We start from the raw sequence: 22,483 nt of genomic DNA, 5'->3' as shown, positions 1-22,483 counted from the left end.
TATTTCTCCTGATGCTGCTTCAGATTTCTGAGCACTAGCTACTACAACTCTGCTGGCAGCCAAGAGACAGGACATGATCTTGCTTGTGTGGCTAAGGCCCCAGATATTTCCTCGACAGACTACAGCTTAGCAGTGATGAGCAAATGCTCTTTTGAACTCAAAATCTCCTTTCCATATCACAGCATCTTTCTGGAGTCTATCGAAGGTGTTGCAAAGGGGCAGACATTCCTGCCAAGGTCAGAGTCAATGGGAGTTGGGGAATGTATCCTGTCATTGCAGTTTTTCAAAAAGAGCCTCCAAAATGCTTGTGCCCTTATTAGTAGTACAGGATATCAGGAAGCTCCCAGCTGCTTTCTCCTGAGCCTCAGTGTTACCCTGCTTAAATGTTATTTGTTTTGTTGTGTTCATTTTCTGTGAAAGGCCATCATCGTTCTGCCCCATCATATCTACTTTCTTTTTTGCTTTAGTCCCTGCTTCCTTTTTCTTGGTAGTCATTCTTCACATCTTCTGAACTTTTAAAACTTCTGCTAAGGATATAACACAGGTAAGACAGAACAGAAAAAAAGACTCCAGAATGACAATCAGGGAAAAATGGAAGCGGGATTCTATTTTTTTTTTTTTTTTGGTATCTGTTATGTGTTGCACACTCTGATTTTATATATGCTAACTCATCTACTCTTCACAAGAATAAAATTTTATTTCACTCCACATTATGAAAAAATGAACAACATAAGTGCTTTCCCCATGACTGTACAGTTTCAGGGCTTTTTTTATTGTCATCTTTTGTGCTCAAATTTGATATGGTCTCATGTAGAGTAACTCCTTGACCAATGATCAGGAAAAATTGTGAGAGAAAGCAATAGCTGGTTTGCAAAGAGAAGCAGATGGGACTTAGAATTATAAGTATTGGGCAAAATTCCAGTTCTGACACCTATTAACTGCATAACACTGAATAAGAGCAAAAGCATAATTCTGAAAGCAGTGGGTACATGTGCAATAATCAGTAATTTAAAATCAGTAATTTAAAACAGCTACATGGACTTGAATAAATCAGTTATTATCTTTAATTTTAAATCTAGCTCCCAGAAAGTGAGACTCACTGCAGTCCTGAGTAAACAAGTTCAGAGGTTGTTGGATGCTTATGTGTTGGCCTTCTGTAGGACTATCGAGTGAGTAGATTGAATGTTGATTTTCTCATTCATCTGCTTTGATAATAGCAGGCACTTAAGGGCCCAATAACCTCATTTCCTCAGTCTGGTTTCTCTTATAGAAGTTAATTTTAGCTCTTTAACTCCTACTGAACTTTAATACTTCAAAAGTATTAAATCAGGGTTATGGTAGGAGGGACCTCAATTTTTAATACACAGTATGGAACAAGCTCTTGAGAGCAGCAGGCCTTTCTTGTTTTCCCCAAATTATTCTAGGTGACTCAATACTACATGTAAGGCCAAGTCATATGAACACCATTTTGATGTCAGACTGAGAGTTATTGAGAGCTAAATAATGACAGTTCCTTATGTGCTTGTGGTGTCACTGTGCATTATGGCACTGTTCTCAAGCTTGCTTGCATGGATTGACTCATTTAATTTTTAGACATCCCCATTCAAGGGCACCAATATTTATCCCCATGTTTCAGAAAATGAAACTGAAGCATGACTAGCTTAAGAAACTCGCTTAGGATGGCTGCTAGAGGGAGGAAGCAGAAAGCAAGCCTCCTATAGTGAAATCTTGGAAGGACACCAGAGACACACTTTGCAGGCATAATCACTGAGAAGAGGCATAACTTTGACCCCTCCACACCTCCAGCTGGCACAGAGAATCTCCACTTCACATTAAACAGAGAAACCAGGAGGGCCCCTGGGCCACCAGTTGCCAGTGCCCAGACGGCTTGGGAAGACGCAGACCAGGTGAGCTTTGCGGTACCGCAGTACTCCCACAGACAAGCCTGGGCCAGAGCAGCATAGCCCCCTGGACAGACTGACCTCCACCCTGGGAAAAAAGAGAAACTGAGTAATAAGCAATAAGAACAATGAAGACACACTGGAAAGAGGGTGGGGCGCCCTGAGCGCTGAAGATTGGGGGAAGGGAATCCTTCCCGGGACTGTAAATAAACAAGCCGGGCGGGCCGGAGAGGCTCTGGCGGGAGTAGGGGCGGGGCACACGCCCAGCAACCAGGAGCGGGAAAGCTGGTGAGAGTGGCGGAGGGAGGAAAACTCCACAGGAGAGGAGGGAAGACCCACTTCCCACGTGAACTGTAAATAAACATGGTGGCCTGACAATGCTGGTGCAGTGTCACCTTTCCCAGTGCTTGGAAAGGGGAAAACCTGAAGCAGAGGCTCCCGCACAGGAGAACTGTGAACAAACAAAGCCTGCGGGGCCAGGTGAGTGCTAAGCTCACCCCAGAGATCTGCATAAACAACGCCTCCAGCAACAGCAGGCTGACATCAGTGGGCAGGCAAGCCACAGCTGCAGATACCATTCTCAGAACTGTCTCCAGACTCTTTTTTTTCTTTTTCTCCCTACTTTTGATGAGAGAACAACCAAATTACACCTGCAAGTGGAAAAACTTACTGAAACTGTATTGCATTTGAACTTGGGACACTTGGTGGAGTATTTTTTTTTCTCTTTTTTTTTTGTGTGTGTGTGTAGTTTTGTTCTACTTTATGTGTCCCCTTTGATGAGACAAATATAGAACAACATCTGAGGGACCAACTCCAGGACTGGAGATTGAGATGGACACCCGAATTATTAAGACTGAAACTGCATTGCATTTGAACTTGGAGGGCTTTTTGGTTTTTTTTTTTTAATTTTCTATTTTCCATTTTATTTTAATTCATTTTTAATATGTAGCTGTTTCTTTCATTTACTTATTTTTTATTTTTATTCCTATCTTAATTTTTTTTTATTTTTGATTTTCAATCCTCTGTCCCTCTAATGTCTGTTCAGCTTACTGTCGATTAGTACACTAAAGCTCCCTGTTTATACCTTTGAAATCTTCTTGTCTGAAACCTTGTTCTGCTTTCTTCCTCTTGTCTGTGTATTTGTTTTCTAATTTTCTTTAACTTCTTGCTTTCCATCTCAGCTCACCCTTCCATTCTAAATATTACCATTGTTATTATTACAAGCTAGGAAATACTTAATTGCACACAGTACAGGGACAGTAACAACACCAAAGACAATGATGGGAAGACAGAAAAAACAGGGAAACCAGTTTCCCCACAGCAAAAAATTAGTACAGGAGCCAGAGGGGAATGAAGAGAACAGAAACTCAGATCCAGACTCCAACAAAATGAAGATAAACTATGCCAAAGGACCCAATGAAGCCCACAAGAATAATTTAAAAGAAGACATACTACAAATACTCAATGAGAATTTTATAGAGATGATACTGGATAGGGTCAACCAAAACGTACAGGAGACACTCAAGAAATTTCAAGACAACAAAAATAGAGAATTTGAAAAAGCAAAAGAAGAAAAAAAGGAAACCATAGAAGCGCTGTATAAACACCAAAGTGAAAGAGTGAACACAATGAATAAATGGATAAATGAACTCAGGACAAAAATAGACAACATTAAAGAGGAAACCAGCCAGGATATGGAAAACCTCAGAAAAAAGAATGAAACAGAACTGCAAAACAAAACAGAAGACCAATCCAGCAGAATAGAACAAACAGAACACAGAATCTCAGAACTTGAAGATGAAATGGTAATTAAAGGAAAAACCAAAGAACTATTAATTAAACAACTCAAGACCTGTGAAAAGAAAATGCAAGAACTCACCGACTCCATCAAAGGACCAAATTTGAGAATCATGGGCATCAAAGAAGGAGAAGAGGTGCAAGTGAAGGGAATGCGTAATCTATTCAACAAAAAAATAATGGAAAATTTCCCAAATCTAGAGAAAGATAGTCCCATACAGATGCAAGAGGCCTCCAGGACACCAAACAGACCAGATCAAAATACAACTACTCCATGACATATCATCATTAAAACAACAAGTTCAGAAACTAAGGAAAGACTATAGAAGGCTGTAAGAGAGAAAAAACAAGTAACATACAAAGGTAAAACCATCAAAATCACAACAGACTTCTCAACAGAAACATTAAAAGCAAGAAGAGCGTGGGGTGAGATCTTCCAGGCACTGAATGAAAATAACTTCAACCCCAGGATACTCTATCCAGCAAAACTATCATTCAAAATAGATGAAGCAATAGAAGTCTTCCATGATAAGCAGAAACTAAAACAATATGTGACCACAAAGCCACCACAACAAAAGATTCTTCAAGGGATTCTGCACACAGAAAGTGAAACCCAACTTAACCATGAAAAGACAGGCAGCACCAAACCACAGGAAAAGAAAAGGCAAGACAGTAGAGAGTAACCTCAACTCAGGTACACACAATCAAATCTTCAAACAACTCAAACAACTAAATGATAGGAATCACCACATACCTATCAGTACTAACACTTACTGTTAACGGACTTAATTCACCCATCAAAAGGCACCGCTTGACAAAATGGATTCAAAAGGAAGATCCAACAATTTGTTGCTTACAGGAGACCCATCTCACTGACAGAAATAAGCATAGGCTTAGGATGAAAGGCTGGAAGATTTACCAAGCCAATGGCCCCCCAAAACAGGCAGGAGTAGCAATACTTATCTCTGACAAAGTAGACTTCAAACCTACATTCCACACTAATAAAAGGGGAAATAGACCAAAAGGAAATAATAATCATCAATCTATATGCACCCAATGTCAATGCACCCAATTTCATCAAACATACCCTGAAAGACCTAAAATATATATAAACGCCAACACAGTGGTTGTGGGAGACTTTAACACCCCATTATCATCAATAGATAGGTCATCCAAACAAAAACTCAATAAAGAAATCCAAGATCTAAAATATACAGTAGATGAAATGGACCTACTTGATGTCTACAGAACATTTCATCCAACTTCTACACAATATACATTCTTCTCAGCAGCCCATGGAACCTTCAGCAAAATAGATCATATCCTAGGGCACAAAGCAAGCCTCACCAAATATAAGAAAATAGAAATTATACCATGCATACTATCTGATCGCAATGCAGTAAAAGTAGAACTCAACAACAAAAGTAAAGACAAAAAACATGCAAACAGCTGGAAACTAAATAACTCATTACTTAATGAACAATGGATCATCAATGAAATAAAAGAGGAAATTAAAAAGTTCCTGGAAGTCAATGAAAATGAAAGCACAACCTACCGGAACCTATGGGACACAGCAAAGGCAGTCCTGAGAGGAAAGTTTATAGCCATGAGTGCATATATTAAAAAGACTGAAAGATCCCAAATCAATGACCTAATGATACATCTCAAACTCCTAGAAAAACAAGAACAAGGAAATCCCAAAACAAATAGAAAGAGAGAAATAATAAAAATAAGAGCTGAAATTAACAAAATAAAAACCAAAAAAAGATACAAAGAATTAATGAAAAATGTTGGTTCTTTGAAAAAATAAACAAGATCGATAGACCCCTGGCAAACCTGACTAAAATGAGGAGAGAAAAAACCCAAATTAGTAGAATCAGGAATGCAAAAGGGGAGATAACAACAAACACCATGGAATTCCAGGAAATCATCAGAAACTACTTTGAGAACCTATATTCAAATAAATTTGAAAATCTTAAAGAAATGGACAGATTTCTAGATACATATGATCATCCAAAACTGAACCAAGAGGAAATTAATCACCTGAATAGATCTATAAAACAAAATGAAATTTAAGCAGCAATCAAAGAGTCTCCCCAAAAAGAAAAGTCCAGGACCTGATGGAATCTCTGCTGATTTCTATCCAACCTTTAAAGAAGAACTGATACCAACCCTCCTTAAACTGTTCCATGAAATAGAAAGAGAAGGAAAACTGCCAAACACATTTTATGAAGCCAATATTACACTTATCTCAAAACCAGGCAAAGACACCTCCAAAAAGGAGAACTATAGGCCAATCTCCTTAATGAATATTGATGCAAAAATCCTCAACAAAATAATGGCAAACCGAATTCAACAACACATCAAAAAGATTATTCACCACGACCAAGTAGGCTTCATCCCAGGGATGCAGGGGTGGTTCAACATATGAAAATCAATAAATGTAATAAACCACATTAACAGAAGCAAAGACAAAAACCACTTGATAATCTCAATAGATGCAGAAAAAGCCTTTGAAAAAATCCAACACTATTTCATGATAAAAGCTCTAAGAAAACTAGGAATAGAAGGAAAGTATCTCAACATTATAAAAGCTGTATATGACAAACCTACAGCCAGCATTATACTTAATGGAGAAAAACTGCAACCATTCCCTCTAAAATCAGGAACCACACAAGGATGTCCACTATCTCCACTCCTATTCAACATAGTAGTGGAATTCCTAACCAGAGTAAGTAGGTAAGAAGAAGAAATAAAAGGAATACAAATAGGTAAAGAAACTTAAAATATCCCTATTTGCAGAGGACATGACCCTATACCTTAAAGACCCAAAAAACTCTACTCAGAAGCTTCTAGACATCATCAATAGCTATAGCAAGGTAGCAGGATATAAAATCAACATAGAAAAATCATTAGCATTTCTATACACTAACAATGAGCAAACTGAAAAAGAATGTATGAAAACAATTCCATTTACAATAGCCTCAAACAAAATCAAATACCTAGGTGTAAACCTAACAAAAGATGTGAAAGACCTCTACAAGGAAAACTATACACTTCTGAAGAAAGAGATTGAGGAAGACTATAGAAAGTGGAGAGATCTCCCATGCTCATGGATTGGTAGAATCAATATAGTAAAAATGTCGATACTTCCAAATGTAATCTACATGTTTAATGCAATTCCCATCAAAATTTCCAATGACATTCATTAAAGAGATTGAAAAATTTACTGTTAAATTTATATGGAAACACAAGAGGCTCAGTCAAAAGAACAATGCAGGAGGTATCACAATACCTGACTTCAAACTATATTACAAAGCAATAACAATAAAAACAGCATGGTACTGGCACAAAAACAGACATGAAGACCAGTGGAACAGAATAGAGGACCCAGATATGAAGCCACACAACTATAACCAACTCATCTTTGACAAAGGAGCTAAAAATATACAATGGAGAAATAGCAGCCTCTTCAACAAAAACTGCTGGGAAAACTGGTTAGCAGTCTGCAAAAAACTGAAACTAGATCCATGTATATCACCCTATACCAAGATTAACTCAAAATGTATCAAGGATCTTAATATCAGACCACAAACTTTAAAGTTGATACAGGAAAGAGTAGGAAATATTCTGAAGTTAGTAGGTATAGGTAAGAACTTTCTCAATGAAACCCCAGCAGCACAGCAACTAAGAGATAGCATAGATAAGTGGGACCTCATAAAGCTAAAAAGCTTTTGTTCATCAAAAAAATGGTCTCTAAACTGAAGAGAACACCCACAGAGTGGGAGTAAATATTTGCCAGCTATACATCAGACAAAGGACTGATAACCAGAATATATAGGGAACTTAAAAAACTAAATTCTCCCAAAACTAATGAACCAATAAAGAAATGGGCAAGTGAACTAAACAGAACTTTCTCAAAAGAAGAAATTCAAATGGCCAGAAAACACATGAAAAAATGCTCACCATCTCTAGGAATAAAGGAAATGCAAATTAAAACCACGCTAAGATTCCACCTCACCCCTGTTAGAATAGCCATCATCAGCAACACCACCAACAGTAGGTGTTGGCGAGGATGCGGGGGAAAAAGGAACCCTCTTACACTGTTGGTGGGAATGTAAACTAGTACAACCACTCTGGAAAAAAATTTGGAGGCCACTTAAAAAGCTAGACATTGATCTACCATTTGATCCAGCAATACCACTCTTGGGGATATACCCAAAAGACTGTGACACAGGTTACTCCAGAGGCACGTGCATACCCATGTTTATTGCGGCACTATTCACAATAGCCAAATTATGGAAACAGCCAAGATGCCCCACCACTGATGAATGGATTAAGAAAATGTGGTATCTATACACAATGGAATTTTATGCAGCCATGAAGAAGAACGAAATGTTATCATTCGCTGGTAAATGGATGGAGTTGGAGAACATCATTCTGAGTGAGGTTAGCCTGGCTCAAAAGACCAAAAATCATATGTTCTCCCTCATATGTGGACATTAGATCAAGGGCAAACACAACAAGGGGATTGGACTATGAGCACATGATAAAAGCGAGAGCACACAAGGGAGGGGTGAGGATAGGTAAGACACCTAAAAAACTAGCAGCTAGCATTTGTTGCCCTTAAAACAGAGAAACTAAAGCAGATACCTTAAAGCAACTGAGGCCAATAGGAAAAGGGGACCAGGAACTAGAGAAAAGGTTAGATCAAAAAGAATTAACCTAGAAGGTAACACCCACGCACAGGAAATCAATGTGAGTCAATGCCCTGTATAGCTATCCTTATCTCAATCAGCAAAACCCCTTGTTCCTTCCTATTATTGCTTATACTCACTCTACAACAAAATTAGAGATAAGGGCAAAATAGTTTCTGCTGGGTATTGAGGGGGGGAGCGGGAGGGGGTGGAGTGGGTGGTAAGGGAGGGGGTGGAGGCAGGGGGGAGAAATGAACCAAGCCTTGTATGCACATATGAATAATAAAAGAAAAATGAAAAAAAAAAAAAAAAAGAATTAACCTAGAAGGTAACACAAACGCAAAGGAAATCAATGTGAGTCAATGCCCTGTATAGCTATTCTTATCTCAACCAGCAAAAACCCTTGTTCCTTCCTATTATTGCTCATACTCTCTCTATAACAAAATTAGAAATAAGGGCAAAATAGTTTCTGCTGGGTATTGAGGGGGTGGGGCGTGAGAGGGAGGGGACGGGGTGGGTGGTAAGGGAGGGAGTGGGGGCAGGCGTGAGAAATGACCCAAGCCTTGTATGCACATATGAATAATAAAAGAAAAAAAAAAGAAAAGAAAAAAAAGAAACTCTCTTAACATCAGGAACTAATAAGAGACAGAGGCAGTGCTTCACCCAAGCTATTCACCTAGTGCTTTACTGTTTTAGGAAAAATCATTGTATTTCCATTTTTATTTTTCCACCAACAGACAACAGAGTTTAGGAACTTTGAAGAAAAGAATATCTAAAAGTGGTAGTTTCCTTTTACAGAAACATGTAATGCAGTCTTAAATTCTCCCTTTGAAATTCATCCTTTTCAAAGAATATTGAGAGCAAATATTATATCATGATTCCTTATTCATGATGCCAAATCCAAAAGGTGCTGAAAACCAAGATTGTTCAAAAATTTGTGGTAAAATGATTACAAAGGCAATGGAACTATTGTATAGTTTTATATCACCTGGTTTGAATATGTGCATATTTTGCTGCAAAAATATATTTGAATAAAACTTACAGTATTGGCTTTGTTAAGTTAAAAAAAAATCAGAATCCAGGGCTGGGGATACGAGTCAATGTAAAACACTTGCCTAGCATGGACAAAGCCCTGTGCTTGATCCCCAAATACAAACACACACACACACACACACACACACACACACACACACACACACACACACACACACATCAGAGTCTGCAATATAAGTTCCCAAGGAGTTCAGAAAAGAACCATTGGATTTGCATCCATAGTATGAAAACACGGTCTGAAGGAGATCATTGCTTGCTGTGTCATGCTGAGGAGCTTTAGTATAATGTATTCTGTTTGCTTGAAATGGAGCGACTTGGAATGCCTAACTGATATTATTAGAGAATGATGCTTACTCTCAATTCCTTTCCTCATACTACAGTTCACAACAACCTTCACATGCTGCTCATCATATCTACTGCTAGACTGAAAATGTTAGTAATATCTCTAGTAAAATGGGGAAGAATCATAAAATTTTCCCTTTTGGTAAATGCACAAAGCTATCTGTAAATAGTCTGCTGCAGATATTTACTAGGGAGTGATTTCCAGTTAGAAATGTATAATTTAGACTTTTTCTGTTTGAAAATTGGTGCTTTTGCTCTTCTGTCTCTGGAATATTTCTTCCCTGCTTCTATTTATTCTTACTCCTCCCTTGTCTATTAATTCCCCTTTCCAAATCTGGGAGGATGGGAAGAAATACCCCTTTTCAAGGTAGCCTTATAAAATCTGGAACTGCGAAGCAAAGGAAAGCTGGATTCCAGGACAGACCATGGGTAAGAGGTGGGGGATTAAGTACTACATAAGACATATAATGGGAGAACCAATCATCCTGGCTACACACTACCTCTTAGGTTCCTATCTTTTAAGTTAACTCCTAACTTTTTTCAGGGGAATGGAGTCATAGACCTGGAAAAGCAGAAGCAGAGGCTGATTGCAGAAAGTTGTATACACAAGACTGGGCAATTTTATGTTTGAGGAAAATCACTCATAGGAAGACATGGATTAAATAAGTTTCTGTGTTTCTACAGAGAAGATCTTGGCCCAAAGACATAAAATAGCGCCATGCTTTTCTTGAAACATTTGGCCTGGTCTTCCTGAGGGCAGTGCTCAACCCTGCCTCTTAACACACTGACACATGTTTCTCCCCAGAAAAATCTTCACCAAATGTATGTACTTTCCCTACAGGTACTGGTATACTTGCTTCCATTGTATTGTGAACAGGGTCACATGCCTTGCTTCAGGTACAAACATGGTACTCATGGTTATAATGGTCTGTTCACTCTATGTATGGATCTTCATTTCAATAAGTCTAACTTCTACTCAGACATTGTGGTCTGAGGAATGAGGGGTGAGAAGTAAGTACAAGATAAGATACTTGGGTATATATTGTCAGAGGAATGTGATAAAGAGATAGACAATGTCATAACCTTCTACCTGGGAACTGGGCTGGCTTCCCTTATCTCGTGTGCTGGTTTGGAAGCTTAGACTCAGGTTCTTGGCCAAATTAGAAAAAAAAAAAAACAAAACAAAACAAAGATTTTTAATCTCTGCCACATTACATTTCTATAGTTGTTAATAAAGTCTCTATGCCTCTTTTATGTTCTATGTAAAATGAAAAGATTGAGCTACTGGGGCTTTAAAATCTGTTTTCCACATTTTAAAATTCTAAAACAAAGGGCTTGGAATCTGGACAGTTTGTTGGCAAAACTAGAATAAATCTTGCTGTGACATCTCCATCACTGCAGGGACCATATACTCTGCCTTGCCTGGGGCAGTCCTGATAGATGGTTGCTGTGCTGGAATGATTATTAATAGAGCCCCTTTTACTCTAAATGAGTCTCAAGTTTAAATGATAATTTACGTGGTCATCCTACTGATAGTCCAAACTGTCTCTAGTGAGGCTATTTTTATATTCTTCACAAACATTCCTCATATAAGGAAAAGTTTTGGATGCTTTACTGACTCCTATATCTTGTTTGGTTTTCTTTTGTTTCCTGCCCCGACAGGTGATAAATAAGTAAAACAAATTGCTTCTCAGGAGATGTTGGTAACTTTGCTCCCAACAGCCCCAGTTTGGAGGGTTTTTTTTTTTTTTTTTTTTTCGCTCCTGGTCCCATCACTCAGGCCTTGAAAGCTGATAGATTTCTGATTTCTTCCTTGAAACATGACATGATGAATAAGACTGCATGTTTTCCTGCAAGGGTCAAGAGGAGGAATATAAACAGGAACTGTCCTCTACAATGGAGAATTATTTCACAGCATTGCAAGGAGAGAAGTAAGAGCCTCTATACAGACTGATTTCAGGAGATCAGGGAAGTGTTCATTTCCACAGTTTTGATGGATGGACAACCTTAGAAATTTCTTAAACTAAGAATAAAGCACTGACTTGTGCAATGATAGAACTGACTTAAATTATAGACAAGTCTGGGAGAGAGAATTTGGCGACACATTCAAACTACACCTTATTCCAGGGCACCCTTTTTCCGTAAATATAAATAGAGTGCTCATATCTGGGGAGATGACAGTTCTGCTATGTCTGAGCTGTTTACAGATATAACATCTGAAATATTGTGACCAATTCCAAGTGTTCAGTTATCTACAACTATGCTGTTTACAATATTGTCTCTGTGTTTAAGTGCATTTGTTTTTGTTTTCAAATTTTTGCTCGTCAGATTGCTTCTACTAGATCTTAGAAAACTAAGGATCAGGAATTCTGAGGAAGCAGTGTGAGAGACCAGTGAAAGAATGAGAATGTTGCTTAGAAACTTCAAACCCCAGAAGAGCATTGCCTCAGTTAAAATGCTTTAGTGACAGAGCTGAGAGGTCTGGGGGCAATAGGAGGAGCTACTCAGAATCTTCCTACTCCTCTGTGTATTTTGAACTTGTCTGTTTTCTTCTCTATTCTATTGTTTCAACTTTAATGGTAAAATTATCAAGCAGTTTACTTGTGATAAATTGCTTAATTCTCATAAGAAACTAGGAGGAAATTCTGTTAAAATTCACCTTTGATAAATATGAGCCTGAAGTTTGGAGAGGTGAGACAATTTGCCCAAAGTCATAAGTCATTATATAGGAGCATTAGGACTCAAACCAACCCATCTATTCCAAGCCTACATTCCTTGTTCTGTTTTGCTTTGCCTTTTGTTACTTATTTTTTCTCTGTTACCATTTTATTTCATGCACAAACATGGTACTCATGGTGTAATTATCAATTGGCTCCATACGTAGGTCTTCATTTCAAGCCTAACTTCTAGTCAACCTTCATGGTCTGGGGAATGAGGGGTGAAAATAAGTTCAGGATATGATAGTTGGGTCCAAACTGTCAGAAGAACATGAAAAGGAGACCAAGAATGGTGTAACCCTCTAACTCTTACCTGGTGTACTGGTTTGGAAGACAGAAGTAAGAAAAAAAATTCTGTATACCCTTCACCCAGATTTCTCAAATGAAAGCATTTGGCCACATTTGCTTTATCATTCTTATTCTCTCTCTCTATTGCAGTCATAAGATCCCTCTTTATCCCAAATACTTAAGTGTTTTTCCTAAAAATAATTAACTTACATAACTACAGGTTAACAAAAATCAAGACATTAATATTGCTATGATAATATTATGTGATCTATAAGCTTTATTCAAATGTTACCTATTGTCCCAATAATGTCTTTTATGATCAAAGAAAATTGTGGATCACACATCACATTCATTTCACATGTTTCTTTAGTCTATTTAAGTTGGAACAGTCCTATGGTCTTTTTATTTGATTATATTTACTTTAAAAAATACAAGCCAATTATTTTGCAGAATGTTTCTTATTTTGGGATTGTTTGGTGCTTTCTCATAGTTAGATTTAAGGTATGTATTTGGGGTAAGAATGCTATAGAAATGGTCTTGTGTTCTCAGTGCATCACCTTGGGCAACACTTGATGTGGATATGTCCCATCACTGCTAATGTTCACTTGGGACACTCAGTTGAGATGGTATTTGCTTAGTGATTCCACTTTTAAGTTATTATTTCTCCCTTTATATTTAATAAGTGTCTTGTCAGGAGATACTTAAAGACTATACAAATGTGCTCTTACTCCTCAAAGTATAAAAAAAGATCTTTTCTATCAAAGTATTTGTTACCCTCTTAGATTACTTAAAAATTCCTCAGGTCACCATCTTAGGTGACTTGCATATTTAAAAGGTCCCTGCTTCTTCTTCCAGATTCTTGGACGTCTCCATTGCCTGCAAAACTGTATGTCCTAACCCATCCCCTAAACCTTTTAGCCAATAAAGGGAGATTGTGAACTTTTGACCGGGACAAATCCCATGTTAGGGGCAGGTACAACTGAGTCAGGGATATAAGGAGGAGCCACTTTCAGCCGTTTTGTGCTTGCGTGCTTACTTAGCTGGAGTGAACACATGCTTGCACGCTTTTGATCAAAAGAAATTGCCTTGTCAAGATTTTCTTTGTCTCTTGTGTGTCAGTTTTCAGCACTGGAGGGTCATTATTTCCAACAAAAGTTTCACCCATTATTATTAGCATCAATTGATGATTTTTACTTAAATCAATTATTATTAGGATAATTTCCAAATGTTAATTTTCTAATTCCATCACTGCTCCTACATTAATTAGTTGATCATTCTACACAGAAAATAACTTTCTATCTCTCTCTTCCTTTCTTTCCTCCCCTGCCTTCCCTCAATCTGTTCTTTCTCTTTTTATTTTCCTTCTTTCCTACCTTTCTTTTCTTTCTTCATATCAATAATAGACTCATGAATTACTATCTTTAAAAAAGTTTATGCTCAATTGTCTCAGATTCAGCCAGAGGATGCCCCTTTAACCTTACTACTATAGAAGATGTATTTATTAGTATCTGCCATTCTTCAAGCATTATTTTACCTTGAAATATTTTAGACTTATATTTTCTCAGCCTTAGCCCTGGATTGAGCAGATCTATAAGGTGTCCTTGTTCTTGCAGAATGTATTTCAAACTTTTATAGATTTGTGGACTCTACATTCCTAATCACCATGCTAGCTATGTCACCTAGGTTTTCTTGTCTCTTTTTTGGACTCTGTGATAACATGCTGATAATGTCTCTGCAAACACCTTGCTCTACTCCAATTTATCTTCCTCACTGAGACATGATGCACCTTTTAAAATACTGCAATTATCTTGTAAACTTCCTTCTTATATGACTTCTCTATGGTATCTCTTTGAAATGAAACCCAAAATGTCCATCATATACCTCCCAAGATCATGACCAAGCCAGCCTCTTCACATTCTTTTCTCTTCCTTAATCTCTGTTCCTCAGTATCATTTGTCTTTAATTTTGGTTACTATGTTTCTTCTAACTCAGGTTTCTGCCTGTGTATACCTCACGATCTGAAATGCTCATGTACCCAACCCCCCCCAACCATTATGTGTCTATAAATCTCAACTCAAATCACGTCTCAAAATTTCAGTCTATATTAAACTCACTGGGTTCTATTATGTTTGATTGCATGTCTCAGTTTGTAATTATGCACTCAATAGTGTGATACTTTGATTAAATTCACTTCTTTTGTCTTCATCTTAAGCTCCATTCTTACCATTCCATCCTTAAAAAACCTCAGAAGGTCTGGCATACCATATAAATTTGGTACAAATTTGGTGTTTGAAGTTCATACTAACCACATAGAGGCATGGGCTGATACAAATGCTACTACATTGGAATTATCCAGAGTTCATCTCTTATTTATTATATTTCATAAATTATCTTGAAATAACTATGATGGAACTAAGATAGCAGTTGCAGAAATGTAAAAATAATTTTAATTTTTGATAAACAAATAGAAGTGAATCAGGTGATTTGCATTTTCAATAAGAAGGCAATTTGGCTTATACAAGCTTTCACTATAAAGAGATATTGATATTTTAACTGACAGGTCTTTGAGGAAACAATTAGTGGTTCAATGATGAGATTTATAAGAGAAATAAATTCATTTTTAAAAACCTACTTACCAAGAATACTTTGACTGTCACTGGTATTAGATTTCTTGCATTATGTTTAGATGGATCCTAGTATTATCTTGAATCAATATCACCTTCATTAACTAAATAATATTCTAAGCAACATCAGTATCCAAAAATCATTGTGATCTCTTTAGTTGATAATTTTTTACCTATGCTAAAATAGTTATTGTGCTATGTCTGTTCCTTCAGACTTGGTTTGTTCATTGAGCCAGCACCTTATCCAACATTATGTTTCAATTGCTGTCTATTCAGTTTCACCTTAAAATAAGTACAAGGGGAGGTTAGTGGGCTTGAATTACACTGAAAAAGCCTTTTGTTTATCTTTTTCTAACTTTTCCATCTTTTTCTAAGGATTTTTAATTTTTTATAGAGCAATTTTTAGTAAACTAGCAACCTACAGAAGAGAAATAAAAACTTGTATAAGAAGTTATTATTCAGTTTTATAAGTTTTGTGAATGCCTTTAGCAAATTATCAAATATTATATTTTTAAATAGAGGAATACATGAAATGACTTAAGGAAAAATTTGCATTGGTGATGAAAATTATACATATACATAATACCCACAAGAAAGACAATTACTGAAGCTTTACTTATTGACCAGTGCATATTTGTCTGATGTGCTCTTAAGTTGTGAAAAAAACCCTGGCTCATTAGATAAATGCCACCTGATGGGGATAATTTAAGTATTAAGAGTTTGTTGAGACATTTGTTTCCAGGCATTGTGACTAGAATCTTTGTCTTTGAGAGTCTTAGAATTATTCTTCCTAAATTGGAACTTAAGTCTTCAAAGAAAGCTCAGAAACAAAGATGGGAGTGAGTTTTTGGATTCCTTTTAGTTTCTATGTTTAGCATTACTATTACCTTCATATGCATTTAAAAAATTGTGTCATAACAAGATGTGGTATACATAGTCAATCATATATAGTACACTAATAGTATAAATAAAGCCCAATGAATTTTAGCATACACACACACACACACACACATACACACACAAACACACACACACACAAACACAAAGAAGTATCTCTTACTTAGAATAAGATACAGAATGCATGAGAAGAGTCCCTCATAGTTATTTTCATGTGGTAGCCCTCTCCATTCATAATCACTAAATACAATGGAATCATATGCTATGAACTTTTTGTCTAACTCCTTTAATGTAGCATAATAACTACAAAAGTTATCATATTGTTGCATGTACCCATTGTGTTTTTAAAAGATTTTATATAATACTTATTATATTGAAATATCACTTTCTCATTGATTAAAATTTCAACCATGCCTGTATTCTGTTCATTATAAATAAAGTTATTATGACCCTTATTGTATACATTTTGTGGTAGCTATATGTATTCATTTCCTTTTGATATATCTGAGAAAAGAAGTTTTGTGTCAAAGGGTATATGAATGTTGACTTTACTAAATTCTGCCAGTCTTCCAACTTGATTATACCATTTTACATTCTTGTAGACAATACATGAAAATTCTACTTCCATCAATCTTTGCTCACATGTGATTATTGGCAGTCACTTAAATTTTAGCCATTTTGATTAGAGGTAATTTTTGGCTTTGAATTTTCACATGTTGACTTTATTATTTTTATTCTAGGATTCAGTATCTCTTGTTCTGCTCTTTTTATATCTGCTACTAGTCACCTTCTTTGTCCCAATGTGAGCCATTGTTTATTTCTTTGAAACAACATTCTACCCATAGCACTACTTCAGTTATATTCTTATTACTATGTTAAACATTAATAGATTTTGGCCATTTGGATATAAAAATAAGAGATATAATAACCATAACAAATATGACTGGTTACTTACAAAAGATCACAATATAAATAATGGCAAATATATATAAATATCTCTCTGTCTATATGTGTGTGTATAAATTCTATTTCACACCTGTGAAATAGAATTGATAGTAAGAATTTAACCAGGATATATTAGAGAGTGGGAAATTTGGTGAATTATATCTCAAAGGAAATTGAGACCCTAAACCAGATTAAAACGTTTTTTTGTCAAATTTTGATTGGGCATTGGGTTAGTGTCCACATTTGCTTTATGTCTCAGAAAGGAGAGTCTTATTGACAGTGATCGACTTTGTCTTTTCAGACTGGGAATCTTAAAGTGTCCTGGTGACATCTTAATGACCATGAATTCTTAGTGTGCTGTATGTACTATGGTAAGAGAATATGGGGAGTTCACACTGATTCTATAATGACTCCAGGATTTGCACTGGATTTTTGAAATAAAATTGCTCCACTTTGGTTTCCTTGCCATTTTCTTTCTCTTAAATAATTGAATTGAAGATAGTATTAAATTTGTCTGTTGGTTACTCAGTTCTAGTTAATTGAAGCTTCATCATTATTTGTTAATAAATGTTCCTTCCCAAAACAAGATATAAGCAGACATGAAAATCATAAAATCACATAAGAACACACAAAACAGATTTTTCAAGGCTCACTGAAATCCCTGTATTAGATACAAGCAATGAGTCCTGAACTTGTCTTATCCTCGGACTGAAATAATTGACTTTTCCAAGGAGGTGCATGAGTAAGAAAATAACATGAGATTCAGAGTCCAAAGATTAGGGTCCAAATTCTAGTTGGTATGTGACATTGTGCACGATATTAACTTTTTAATGAACTAGTCTAGAAATGAAAAATAGTAATAATATTTACCTTAAAGATGTTGTAAGAAACAAATTAGAAGATGTACATAAAAGAACAGTGAGATGTGTGAACCCTTTTAATAACAGGAAATGTCATAATCTGGGGTATCAAAAGGAAACATGAGTACAGGAGTGGTGGCATTGAAGGGGGTGGGAGGCAGTTCATCTGACTGTTCATCTGACTGATCACATGTATGGAAGTAAGCTAATGTCACTTTTAGTGGTTAGTGAGTTATTGAAAGTGTATTTGAGATTTTGTTTGGTAGGAAGCAACTGGACTCAACTTCTCAATTTTAACTCTAATTGCTTCAGTTAGAATAAAGAAATGGAAACTCAGGGATTATAGCTGATGAAGGAAACATTGATTTTAAGTTATCTTATTAAGCATAATTACAGGGAGAAAAATCAGTCATCAGTGATTTGTTCTGAGAGCTGGAGGGATGCTTTTTGGTTATACTTATAGCATGAAACAGATGAAGACATGAGCACTATAGATTTCCATCAGAGAGGAGAGGAAGACATGAGTACTACAGATTTCCAGCAGAGGGGAAATGTGGATTTTGGCAACTAGGAGAAGGTTACCTTAGAAAACCAGCTTCTGTTCTTTGGGTCTCAGTAGGTGTGAAATGGGTTGGTTGTTCTTACATTCTTCATCCTCGTCTGCTGTCCTAGTACACAGTGTCCTTACCATATCTTTCTGTGCTCCATTAAAACTTTTCAGGAAAGGATTTGAAAGCCTTCCATTCTAAGGTACAAATAAATGATAGGATTTTCACTATGAAAGTTTTAAGCTAACAGAATGAAGCACGAGGTATAGAATTCCAGACATTAATCAAAAGTTACAGTAGTTATTTTGAAGAAAAAAGAAATTTCTAGTATCACAACTTGGAGACAAATGTGCTTTTTTCCCCTATGCTATCATCTGGCATGAGTGGGAAATAACTATGGAAAAAACAAGGACTCCAGTGTTTCATCACAGTATGCAGGCCCCTTATGCATATCAGAAAGAGGAAATGACTTTCCCTTCTTGGTTGGTTTGTACCCCAACTTCTATCTTATGAGTTCCAGAGTACATAGTCTACATACACCATTTCTGAAAATTGTTTTACTCTACAATTGAACAAAACTGTCTACAGTTGAACAAAAAGAGAAGAAACTTGACTAAGTATGTTTAGTTTCTGGACCAGTGGCAGCAGCATCACGTGGGGACATGTTAGAAATGCAGAATCCAGGCCTACCCTAGACTCGCTGAATCAGGATGCACATTTTAACAAGATCCCTATATGATTTGTTGGCACATTAAGTCTTAAGAAGCACTGAATTCATATACCAGGACATTTATTCCCCAGTAATTAAAATCCCAGTTGAGTGTCACCAAAGGCCCTTTTCTCTAATTTAAGTGTCTCTTCTTGCAATGCTGTTTTCATCTTCTGGCTACTAATATACAGTTGTCAGATCCCTCAGGCCCACTCAGAATTGCTATGGAGCTCTGCCTTTCATATTTAGTTCTTTTAAAGTTTGCTCATAAATCAAATTCTCCATCCTGTTAATCAATCCAGCAACTTGCCACTGAATTTGCAGCAATTTGTCAACATCTTTCTATATTGGGGAAGTTCTAGGCCTGAATGTAATTTTCTATGAACAGACACAGGTATTATTTACAAGATTTAAAATTCCTTTAAATTATGTGGTCAAGGCTAATAGTCAAACTAAGCCATGATACTAAATATGCAAAGACAAGACAGTCAATCAGAGATTCATTTGGTCATAGCATCATCACCATGGTTATCATAAACTATAATTCAAAAGATGATTCTCAAACTTGTATGTGTAGGGATGGTACTCAGTATTATAACTATGCAGAAGTACAATATGAGATTCCATTTCTTGGAATGAAAAGAAAACTCCACAACAAAAATAAACTAGAAAGCTACAAAGAAGCATATACCACATATGAAATAAGTGGTTGAGACCCAGGAGAGAGGAAGATTACTGTAGACCAGGACTCTGAGAAAAGTTTTAGGGAGGCCTTAATAATATTTAACAGTGTAGATTAGTGGAGAAAAGTAGAAAACAATTCTGAGAAGAGTAAATAAACATCAGTCTAAAGAAACAAACAAATTAATTAAAATCTTTGATTTTTTTTAAAGACTCTCTACCTACCGTGTTCTGAAATTAAATATTTCTTTTTTTCTCTACATTCCTTATATCCTCCAAATAGTCTTTAGTAATCATACAGTTTTTAAAAGATAAAATTAATTTTTCCTTGTGAAACAGAGAATAAAAAACTTTGTTTCTTAAATTATAGCATCTTTTTCATCCAAAAGAAAGAAGAATTCAACAAAACAGGGGCATAGAGGAAAAACCAAGGTCTCTTTTCCTGTGCTTCTCTCCCTTACATCCTGGTTACAAGAAGAGAGTAGGGAAGCAAAAACAGCTTCTAACAACATGTCCTAGTGAAAATCTTGAAATAAAACTCAGGAGACCTGAGTTACACAACTGGTCTTTGTAACAAGTTGTTTGATGCTGGATGCCACATATTCTCCCATATGGCACTAGGAATTGCATTATGTGCTTCAAAAGGGGTGAAAAGACCTTAATATGGGCCTTCTAATAGCCTGAGCTACATCTGGGAAATATAAACATCAAATGCTTATGTAATTTACCTTTCAAATTCAAACACCTTTCAAAAATGAAAGGACCTTGCTAGTATTCATACCAAAACAGCTGCTATCAATTGGGACTGTCCTCAATCATTGGTCTTCTCTGTTTGGTCAATCCAGCTAGCACAAACCAAATCATTACCCCACCTCTGTTTTGGGGAAAAGAGTTCTATGTAGGAACAGATTGTTTAGCTTTGTGAGACCAGGAATTTTATTTTCCAGTGTAAGCAGCTTTGCTAGAATCCATGTTTTTTTTTTTTTGAAAGTCATCTTAATGCATGGAGTAAGAGATAGAGACTTGTTGGATATAATGATTTTCCTTTTTCTTCTTCTCACCTCTGCTCTCAAAGACTGAGTTAGACTTGATCTTAAAGACACAGAATAGATTGATGCATAATTCCTAATGTCTGCAGGGCAATAACTCAGGCCAAAACCTTCAGCTACAATAGCAAGGTTTATTTTATTGCAGTTTGAAGGCTGTTTGGGGCCTCAGAAGAAGAACATGTCCCTTGGCTCAAATAGGCTAAACATCTGCTAAGTTCCTCCAACTTTGTTCTTAACTTTTCTTTATTGTTATTACCCTCAGGAGGCCACTAAGCAGGAGTTTGAGGGAGAAAGAATGAAAGTGACATTAGATCATTATTCAGCACATTTAGGCCATTTATTATCTGTGAACTCATTCTCCCTCACTCCCCAAGGAACTTAATATGAAATAATATTAACACATTAAACACAAAACGTGAGGCTGCATTCATTAATAGAGTGTCCAGATCGCCTACAAATTGTCATCCAACTGTGCTTCTATTACTGAGGATCAAACAAGGAGGTAGCTGTTACCTTCATGCTTCACAAGGGGAAACATGGAAGTCTGGAGGGTGACTGGACACATGAGATGCCTAATAACAACTTTGTTTAGTATGCAGGAGAAGAGAAATGTAGGTTTCATCTTGGAGGCCTGCCATAAGGAAAAAGAGTGTACTTGTATTAGTGACATTCCAAAAGACACAATGAAAGCAACAACAATGAAAAATGACTTCCTAACAAGTAGAACTGAGGCCAGTATAGTACTTTATATACATGTGCATATGTAAGGTACTATAGAAAAAGTTAGCTACTAGAGATGAAGGAACTCTTTGTCCTAAGTGAATGTGTGTCTATGAGGAAATTCCAAATCCAGGATTTTTTGTTGATCTGCAGTTCATATACTAATCTGAAGTTTACTAATTCTCTTCTGCTAGAAACACATTTGAATTTACATTTTTTTTGTTTTCTTAGCCTATCTCTCTCCACAAATGCACTCTCTACTCTGTAAATAAGTGTCTTGCTTTATATATTCAATAGTGACTTCTTTCAAATTTCAAGAACATTTTTTCAATTGGACTGAACACTATTGGTTGTGTCCAAATATCCATTTCATCCTTTCTAATCCAGAGATTAGATTTTGCTCAGATTTCTCTCTTTTCCTTATGCGGCTTTGTTATGTGCAAGAGAAGCTGAGACCATTCTTAGTTTCTAAGACGGATTTTGATTTGTTTACCTAATATTCATGACTCCTAGCTGGTCTTTGGTCTAGGAATGGACATAGGACTCAATTCTGGCATCTAAGGCTCAAGGTGGGGCACATTTGCAAAGACACTTGTTCTTATTTTAAAAAGTTACAGAGAACAAAACCTCTTTGTATAATTAATAAATGCTAATA

This window comes from Castor canadensis, chromosome 4, assembly GCF_047511655.1.
Source record: "Castor canadensis chromosome 4, mCasCan1.hap1v2, whole genome shotgun sequence".
NCBI lineage: Eukaryota > Metazoa > Chordata > Mammalia > Rodentia > Castoridae > Castor > Castor canadensis.
This window is presented reverse-complemented; position numbering follows the sequence as displayed.